This window comes from Gossypium hirsutum, chromosome A04 (genome assembly GCF_007990345.1).
Source record: "Gossypium hirsutum isolate 1008001.06 chromosome A04, Gossypium_hirsutum_v2.1, whole genome shotgun sequence".
NCBI classification, from domain to species: domain Eukaryota; kingdom Viridiplantae; phylum Streptophyta; class Magnoliopsida; order Malvales; family Malvaceae; genus Gossypium; species Gossypium hirsutum.
In genome coordinates, this window is record NC_053427.1 from 46,251,290 (window position 1) to 46,261,620 (window position 10,331).

Sequence of the window (10,331 nt, forward strand, 5' to 3'; positions counted from 1 at the left end):
AAATTATGGCTTTTTGATGTATAAACCTGTGAATTTCAACTGAAGATAATACCTAAACTTGGGAAAAACAACCAAAAAGTTTTTAATTCTTCAAAAATCAACTTATCATGCTTGATTCCCTAATGTCTTAAAGTTCAAACACTCAATGCATAAATGCCTATGTTTTAATTCAAGATATATGAATAAACATTATAGACTAATTGGAATTCATTCTAATAATGATATGAAAAGATCGCATGAGAATAAAACAAAATTTAGGGATTTTTCTAATATAAAAGACCCCCCACACTTAAGATGTACATTGCCCTCAATGTACAAAGGTAGATATATTGAAAAAGATAGATTTATAATCATAAGATAGGGAGAGAAGTGAAACTCCCTAAATAATGAATGAATTCCTTGAAATGGAGTTTTGGAGAATAATCAGCGTGAGAGTGGAGGAGGATACTCCGGTGGTGGCAGAGGTTCATTAGTCCATAAGTCCTACACCAAAAGAATATTATATCTGGTGGTAGCAATGGTCGCAGTCGAGCAGGACATGGCAGTCGTGGAGAATCTTTCCCGGTGGAGTTTTTAGTTCCTATGTGATGATGAGCTTAGGATGTAACACCCCGAACCCGAGACCGACACCGGAGTCGAACACGAGGTGTTAACAGACTTTAAACCCCTTATAAAAAATATTTCCCAGACACTGCCAATCTGCGTACTAGTCGCTTTAAAAATCATATCTTTAGTTTCACAACTCTAAAATCAGTTTCGTGATTTTTCCCTGAAACTAGACTCATATGCCCATCTACATCTTTTTTCCTAGAATTTTTCGTTGGGCCAATTAGTACAGTTTATTAGTCAAAGTCTCCCATGTTACAGGGATCGACTACCCTGACCTTTGCGCATTACGACTTGGATATCTCCTTGTACAGGGCTCCAATACTGATGCCGTTTGTTTCTATAGAAAATAGACTCAGAGAGGAATCTATACATATATGGTATGACTCCTAATTATCTCTGGTTAATTTATAATGAATTTTCAAATTCGGAACAGGAAATCCAGAAACCGTTCTGGCCCTGTCTCATGAGAACCTGAATATCTCTTAACATACTGTCCGTATGATTGTTTCGTTACTTTCCTATGAAATTAGATTCATCAAGGTTTGTTTACATAATTTATTCACTATTTAATTCCATTCCTACTATTTTTAGTGATTTTCCAAATCTACATCACTGCTGCTGTCAGCATCTGCCTTTAAGGTAGACTTTACCTATTTCATGGTTTCCATGATTCAACTAGCCCTTTTTGCATAAATAGCACAATTTATGAAAGTGATTAACCATCCCTGTGGCCAATCCTTGTCAAGCATATCCACACCAAATGATTATAACATTATACTCAAACACATATAAGCCATTTTCGCATGGCTATCCAAAATTTATACAAGTCCAAAGGGTCCACGACCCACAACAAACGGGTAGTCCTATACATGCCATTTCGAAGTTCAACCAAAATTGTACCAAAAGGGGGGGCTTTGATAGTGTGGGCGACTTTGACTTCAAGATCCCGAGTCCGATAGCTGGAGAACCAAATCTATAAAACAGAGGAGCAATGAAACGGAGTAAGCAATTTATGCTTAGTAAGTTTTGAGCAAGGAATTCCAGCACAACAGAAGTATAGCATTCATATAGCTAAACGGATAATTTCATATGCACAAATTTACGATATCGTACTTGCTTCACATTATCAACCCTTATGTACATACACAAAAGATCAACTCAGCCAAAGGCCGGTAGCTCGTTTATCAACTGAGCGAATACTTATTTGTAAGGGCTCAACTAAATTCAAGCACATACGAAACATACCTCAATGTTGGGATGTTTCGAGAGTATTAACTGGAATTTTACAGCAAGTTCATTCATTCCCAAATCACGTACCTTCGGAATTTAACCGGATATAGCTCCTCGTTCAAATGCCTTCGGGACATAGCCCGGTTATAGTAATTCGCACAAATGCCTTCGGGACTTAACCCGGATTTAGTAACTCGCACAAATGCCTTCGGGCTTAGCCCGGAATTAGTATCTCGTACAAATGCCTTCGGGCTTAGCCCGGAATTAGTATCTCGCACAAATGCCTTCGGGATTAGCCCGGAATTAGTATCTCGCACAAATGCCTTCGGATCTTAGTCCGGATATTGTCACTTAGCACAAGCCTTCGGGACTTAGCCCGGACATCATTCAAATAACCATGCACATTTAACAATAAATCAAGGCCCATTCGTATTTCATTTTCGTTAGCAAAACTCAAACACAAGACATTTATCATTCTTGCAAATTCGGCTCAATAGCCACACAAAGAGCATGATTTTAATTTGCTTAAAACATGATCTAATCACATCATAATTTAAGCTCTCTTACTCAAGAACTTACCTCGGGTGTTGTCGAACGATTCCGATAGCTATTCGACCACTTTTTCCTTCCCTTTATCGGATTTAGTTCCCCTTTGCTCTTGAGCTTAATTAAACAAATAAATTGATTTAATCATTTGAGCATCGAAAAGAGGAACACAAGGCACTTAGCCCATATTTATACATTAGACATTAAAGTCACATATGTACGGAATCATGAATCAAACTCAACATTTTAGCTAATTTTTCCCCCTTGGCCGAATATGCATGTCTATTTTGGGGCCGATTTCAACACTTAATACATTCTACAAGTATGGTCACTTGTATTGACTAAACACCCTTTTGTTTCAAGTTCAAAACTTGGCTAATACACACATATACACACTAGTAAAGCATCCTCTCCCTTTCCATCAATTTAACACATGCATTGCTCATTAACATGCAAAAGTTATATTCGGCCTTAGCACACAACTTGCTAGCCGATTCTTCTCCATTTAGCAACCAATGCACATATGTGCTCACTCAAAAATGCTAAAAAGGAGGTTCAAGAATCATCAAGCCACCATCACATGCATCATTAACAAGCTTCATATTTAGCATGCAATGGCATTAACACAAACTCCACCTAGGCCGAATCTTAACTCATCCTCATGCCTCATCACCACAACATCAAACATCAACCAAGAATGATGCATCCATGGCCGAGTGTCATTTCCATCACATAGCAAGATTTAGACCATGGGCTAGGTAGAACTCAAGCTAACAACTAAAACATGCATGCATCTCATGGAACATCATCAAACATACCTTAGCCTAGCTACATGCATGGCCGAACCTCTTCAACCTTTCTTCTTCCTTCCTCCTTAAAATTTTTGGCCAAGGATGAACCAAAGGATGAGCATTTTTTTTCTTTGTTTTTTTCTTTCTAGTTTCGGCTAAATGAATATGAGAAAGGATGAACAAAAATTTTCTCCTTTCTTTTCTTTAGCTCACGGCAATGGGGGGGGAGGAAAACAACTACACACATTTTTTTTTGTATTCATCATACTCCTTTTCATTATTTTATGCCCATGCCCCTTATTTTATTTTTTTCCTACATACCTCACTAGGCCAACATGTTCCCAACATGTTTCCACCCATAGCATGGCCAACCACTAGCTCAAATTTTGGGTAATTTGACATGCAAACCCATCATTTTCACAACATGCATTAATAGACCATTTTAAATTAGCCTATCATATTTTCACCATGTCTCATATCAATCCCTATTTAATAATTTCTCATGCAATTGGCAAAATTGGAGAATGAAACTTCCACATACTCATGTACACACATAATAAGCATAGAATATGGAAATCAATTATTTTTATGACTCGGTTTTGTGGTCCTGAAACCACTTCCCGACTAGGGTCAATTTTGGGTTGTCACAACTCTCCCCCACTTAAGAAATTTTCGTCCCCGAAAATCTTACCGGTAAATAGGTTTGGGTATCGTTCTTTCATCGAGCTCTCGGTTTCCCAAGTAGCTTCCTCGATCCCGTGTTTGAGCCATAACACCTTCACTAACGGAACCCTTTTGTTTCGCAACTCCTTCACTTCACGAGCTAGGATATGCATCGGCTCTTCTTCATAACTCATATCGGCTTGAATTTCAACCTCTGATGGGCTAATTATGTGCGATGGATCAGATCGATAGCGTCGAAGCATCGAAACATGAAAGACGTCGTGAATCTTTTCAAGCTCAGGGGGCAAAATCAATCTATACGCAACCGGACCAACTCGTTCGGAGATTTCGTACGGCCCAATGAATCTCGGGCTCAACTTGCCCTTACGGCCAAACCTGAGTACCTTTTTCCAAGGCAAAACTTTAAGGAACACTTTATCTCCCACCTGATATTCAATGTCCTTTCGTTTCAAATCCGCATACAATTTTTGACGATCTGTGGCTGCTTTCAGACTTTCACGGATTACCTTTACTTTCTGTTCAGCATCCTTAATCAAATCAACTCCGAAAATTTTACTTTCACCGAGCTCGGTCCAAAACAACGGTGTACGGCATTTACGACCGTACAAAGCCTCGTAAGGTGCCATCTTAATACTTGATTGAAAACTATTATTGTAAGCGAATTCAATCAAAGGTAAATACCGTTCCCATGAACCACTGAACTCGAGGATGCAACATCTCAACATATCCTCAAGTATCTGAATTATCCGCTCAGATTGACCATCGGTTTGGGGATGAAAAGCAGTGCTAAAATGCAGCTTGGTACCCAAAGCTTCTTGCAATTTCCTCCAAAATCGCGAGGTGAATCTTGGATCTCTATCCGACACGATAGAAATAGGTACCCCGTGTAATCTCACAATCTGAGAAACGTGCAATTCAACTAGTCTATCCAATGAAAAATCCATACACACGGGGATAAAGTGAGCCGACTTAGTCAGTCTATCAACACCAACCCAAATCGCATCCTTCTTACTTGTTGACAATGGCAGTCCGGACACAAAGTCCATTGTGACTCGATCCCATTTCCACTCGGGTATCATGATCGGCTGAAGTAATCCTGAAGGCACTTGATGTTCCGCTTTCACTTGTTGACATATTAAACATCTCGAAACAAAGTCGGAGATGTCTCGTTTCATACCATGCCACCAAAACCAACGTTTCAAATCGTTGTACATTTTCGTACTCCCCGGGTGACTTGACATTCGGCTACAATGGGCTTCGTTCAGAATCATCGAAATGAGTTCCGAACTCCTTGGAATACACAAACGACTTCTGAACCTCAAACAATCATCATCATCATTTTGAAACTCCGATTCCTTGTTCGGAGCACACTCAGCCCGTTTTGCAACCAATTCATCATCAACTTTCTGGGCTTCACGAATTTGATTAATCAATAATGGTTTGGCTTTTAATTCAGCTATTAACACATTGTCGGGTAAAACAGACAAGTGCACATTCATCACTCGTAAAGCAAACAATGATTTCCGGCTTAAGGCGTCCGCAACCATATTAGCCTTTCCCGGGTGGTAATCAATGACAAGCTCGTAATCTTTCAACAACTCAAGCCAACGTCTTTGTCGCAGATTTAAGTCTCTTTGAGTCATCAAATTTTTGAGACTTTTGTGATCCGAAAATACATGGCACTTCTCACCAAATAAGTAATGTCGCCATATTTTTAAAGCAAATACGATGGCAGCTAGTTCAAGATCATGGGTCGGATAATTTTTCTCATGTGGCTTTAATTGTCTCGACGCATAGGCCACCACTCAAACTTCTTGCATCAATACGCAACCCAACCCAAGTAGGGATGCGTCACTATAAATGACAAACTCTTTGCCTGATTCGGGTTGCACTAAAATTGGAGCTTCAGTCAAATAAGTTTTTAGTTGATCAAACTTTTCTGACATTTCTCCGTCCATTCGAACTTAACATCCTTTTGAAGTAGCTTCGTCATTGGTGTGGCTATCATCGAGAAACCTTTGACAAATCGTCGGTAATAACCGGCGAGTCCCAGGAAGCTCCGAACTTTGGTAATATTTCTTGGAGGCTTCCAGTTAAGTATGGCTGAAATTTTGCTCGGGTCAGCTCGAATACCCGATGCGGATACCACATGACCCAAGAAGCTAACCTCTCTTAACCAGAACTCACACTTACTGAACTTAGCATATAACTGCTTATCTCGCAAAATTTGCAACACTAGCCTCAGATGCTCAGCATGTTCGGTCTCATCTCTTGAATAGACCAAGATGTCATCAGTGAACACAACTACGAACCGATCCAAATATGGTCTGAAGATCCGATTCATCAAATCCATAAATACCGCAGGGGCATTTGTGAGCCCAAACGGCATCACTAAGAACTCGTAGTGACCATATCCCGTTCTGAAAGCAGTTTTGGGTATGTCCGAATCTCGAATTCGCAACTGATAATAGCCCGATCTCAAATCTATTTTTGAGAACATTGAGGCTCCCTTCAGTTGGTCGAACAAATCATCGATACGCGGTAACGGATATTTGTTCTTTATCGTCACTTTATTCAGTTGACGATAGTCAATGCACAACCTCATGGTTCCGTCCTTCTTTTCACGAACAATACTGGTGCACCCCAAGGTGAGAAACTTGGTCGAGCAAAACCTCTATCCGTCAATTCTTGCAACTGAGCTTTCAATCTTTTAACTCGGTTGGTGCCATACGATACGAGCTATCGAAATCGGCGTAGTCCCAGGTACAAGCTCAATACCAAACTCTACCTCCCGAACAGGTGGTAAACCCGGTAATCCTTCAGGAAAAACATCCGTGTATTCACAAACCACCGGCACAGATTCGGGTTTCTTGTCTAATTCTTTGTCATCCAGTACATACGCAAGGTATGCTTCGAACCCTTTTCTTACATATTTCTGGGCCAACATTGCTGATATTACAGCTGGCATCCCCTCCAAGTCCGTAGACTCAACTCGGATTACTTCGTTATTTGCGCACCTCAAATCAATAGTCTTACTTTTGCAATTCACAACCGCATCATGCGCGGTCAACCAATCCAAACCAAGAATAACATCAAATTCATCAAACGGCAAAAGCATCAAGTCCGCCGGAAAACAGGAACCTCGAATTTCTAGGGGACATTTCTTACGCACTTTGTCGACAAGCACGTAACGACCCAAGGATTTGACACCCGAATTACGAACTCAGTAGACTCAATAGGTAAAGTCTTACTGGATGCTAAGGTTTCACATATGTAAGAATGAGTAGAACCGGGTCAATCAAAGCAATTACATTAGTATCAAGAGAGTAAAAGTACCGGTAATAACATCAGGCGAAGAAGCATCCTCGCGGGCACGTATAGCATAAGCTCTAGCAGGCGCACGAGCCTCGGATCTGGTCGTAGCATCTCTAGATCCTCTCTGACCACCACTAGCATTGCCCGTATTTCCAGATGGTCTACCTCGAGCAGTGGTAGCACCCGGTTTCCCACTCTGATTTTCATTCTGTTCAAACAACCTCGGGCAATCTTTAATGAAGTGGTCAACTGATCCGCACTTGTAACAGGAGCGGTCAGGGAATCTACAACTCCCCGAATGCCATTTACCGCAATATCGACATTTCGTTCTATCTCGAGTTCATTCCAAACTGGCGACCGAAGTGCCTCGTGTACCCACAGGGGGTCGATCACGATCTCGTCTAAAAAGGCCCGAAGTGCCTCTAAACTGGCCCGCATCATCTCGAAATTTCTTCGATGCTGTTGAAGAGACTTTCCCGAAGATCTTTTACGAAACTCTCCAGTTCCCACATCAACTTTTTGTTTTTCTTTTCTAAGCTCTTCGGCTTTACAAGCTCGCTCGACCAGTACTACGAACTCTCGTATTTCAAGAACGCCAACGAACATTTTTATATCTTCATTCAGCCCATCCTCGAAGCGTTTACACATGATAGCCTCGACGAAACACATTCCGAGCGTATCTACTAGTCTAACAAATTTTCGCTCGTAATCAGTAACTGACATGGAACCTTGCTTAAGCTCAAGAAATTCCTTCCGTTTTTGATCAACAAATCTCTGACTGATATACTTTTTCCAAACTCGTTTGGAAAACTCCCAAGTTACTTGCTCTCGGGGCACAACAGAAGTCAGAGTACTCCACCAATAATAGGCAGAATCACGTAGCAAGAGATAGTACACTTAGGCATTCATCGGGTGTACAAGATAGCTCATCGAGTACCCGGATAGTGTTGTCCAACCAAAATTCAGCTTGCTCGGCATCGTCGCTATCCGTAGCTTTAAATTCAGTAGCCCCATGTTTTCGATTCTGTCAACTGGGGGCTTATTTGACCTTATTTGGTCAGTTACCGGAGGTATTGTAGGTGCGGGGGTGGTATTAGTTGGGAATGGAGGTTGTGGGACAGCCGTATTAGTTCGAATGTATTGGTTGAACCAATCATTCATCACGCTATAGAAAGCTTGTCTAGCTTCATCATTCGGGTTACTAGCATTAGGTTGAGAGTCCGCCGGCGCTGTCCCTTGTGCGGGAGCAGGCGCTACACTCTCAAGATCATCAGCTACCTCTCGGTTGGGATCGGGATCCATTACTATAAATAAACACATTTACAATTGTCAGAAATCACCACACTATCAAGTAATCACATAAAATGGCATGTATAGCTAGACCCAACGCATTACGGTAGTCCTAGAATCGACTAAACCGTAGCTCTGATACCAATCAAATGTAACACCCCGAACCCGAGACCGACACCGGAGTCGAACACGAGGTGTTAACAGACTTTAAACCCCTTATAAAAAATATTTCCCAGACACTGCCAATCTGCGTACTAGTCGCTTTAAAAATCATATCTTGAGTTTCACAACTCGAAAATCAGTTTCGTGATTTTTCCCTGAAACTAGACTCATATGCCATCTACATATTTTTTTCTAAATTTTTGGTGGGCCAATTAGTACAGTTTATTAGTCAAAGTCTCCCATGTTACAGGGATCGACTACCCTGACCTTTGCGCATTACGACTTGGATATCTCCTTGTACAGGGCTCCAATATGATGCGTTTGTTTCTATAGAAACTAGACTCAGAGAGGAATCTATACATATATGGTATGACTCCTAATTATCTCTGGTTAATTTATAATGAATTTCAAAGTCGGAACAGGAATCCAGAAACCGTTCTGGCCCTGTCTCACGAGAACCTGAATATCTCTTAACATACTGTCCGTATGATTGTTTCGTTACTTTCCTATGAAAGTAGATTCATCAAGGTTTGTTTACATAATTTTTCACTATTTAATTCCATTCTACTATTTTTAGTGATTTCCAAATCTACATCACTGCTGCTGTCAGCATCTGCCTTTAAGGTAGACTTTACCTATTTCATGGTTTCCATGATTCAACTAGCCTTTTGCATAAATAGCACAATTTATGAAGTGATAACCATCCCTGGCCAATCCTTGTCAAGCATATCCACACCAAATGATTATAACATTATACTCAAACACATATAAGCCATTTTCGCATGGCTATCCAAAATTTATACAAGTCCAAAGGGTCCACGACCCACAACAAACGGGTAGTCCTATACATGCCATTTCGAAGTTCAACCAAAATTGTACCAAAAGGGGGGGCTTTGATAGTGTGGGCGACTTTGACTTCAAGATCCCGAGTCCGATAGCTGGAGAACCAAATCTATAAAACAGAGGAGCAATGAAACGGAGTAAGCAATTTATGCTTAGTAAGTTTTGAGCAAGGAATTCCAGCACAACAAAAGTAGAGCATTCATATAGCTAAACGGATAATTTCATATGCACAAATTTACGATATCGTACTTGCTTCACATTATCAACCCTTATGTACATACACAAAAGATCAACTCAGCCAAAGGCCGGTAGCTCGTTTATCAACTGAGCGAATACTTATTGTAAGGGCTCAACTAAATTCAAGCACATACGAAACATACCTCAATGTTGGGATGTTTCAAGAGTATTAACTGGAATTTTACAGCAAGTTCATTCATTCCCAAATCACGTACCTTCGGAATTTAACCGGATATAGCTCCTCGTTCAAATGCCTTCGGACATAGCCCGGTTATAGTAATTCGCACAAATGCCTTCGGGACTTAACCCGGATTTAGTAACTCGCACAAATGCCTTCGGGCTTAGCCTGGAATTAGTATCTCACAATGCTTCGGTTAGCCGAATAGTTTCGCACTGCTTCGGCTTAGCCGAATTAGTATTCGCACAAATGCCTTCGGATTTATCCGATATGTCACTTAGCAAAGTCGGACTTAGCCGGACATCATTCAAAACATGCACATTTAACAATAAATCATGGCCATTGTATTTATTTTCGTTGCAAACTAAACAAACATTTATCTTTGCAAATCGGCTCATAGCACACAAAGAGCATGATTTTAATTTGCTTAAAACATGATCTAATCA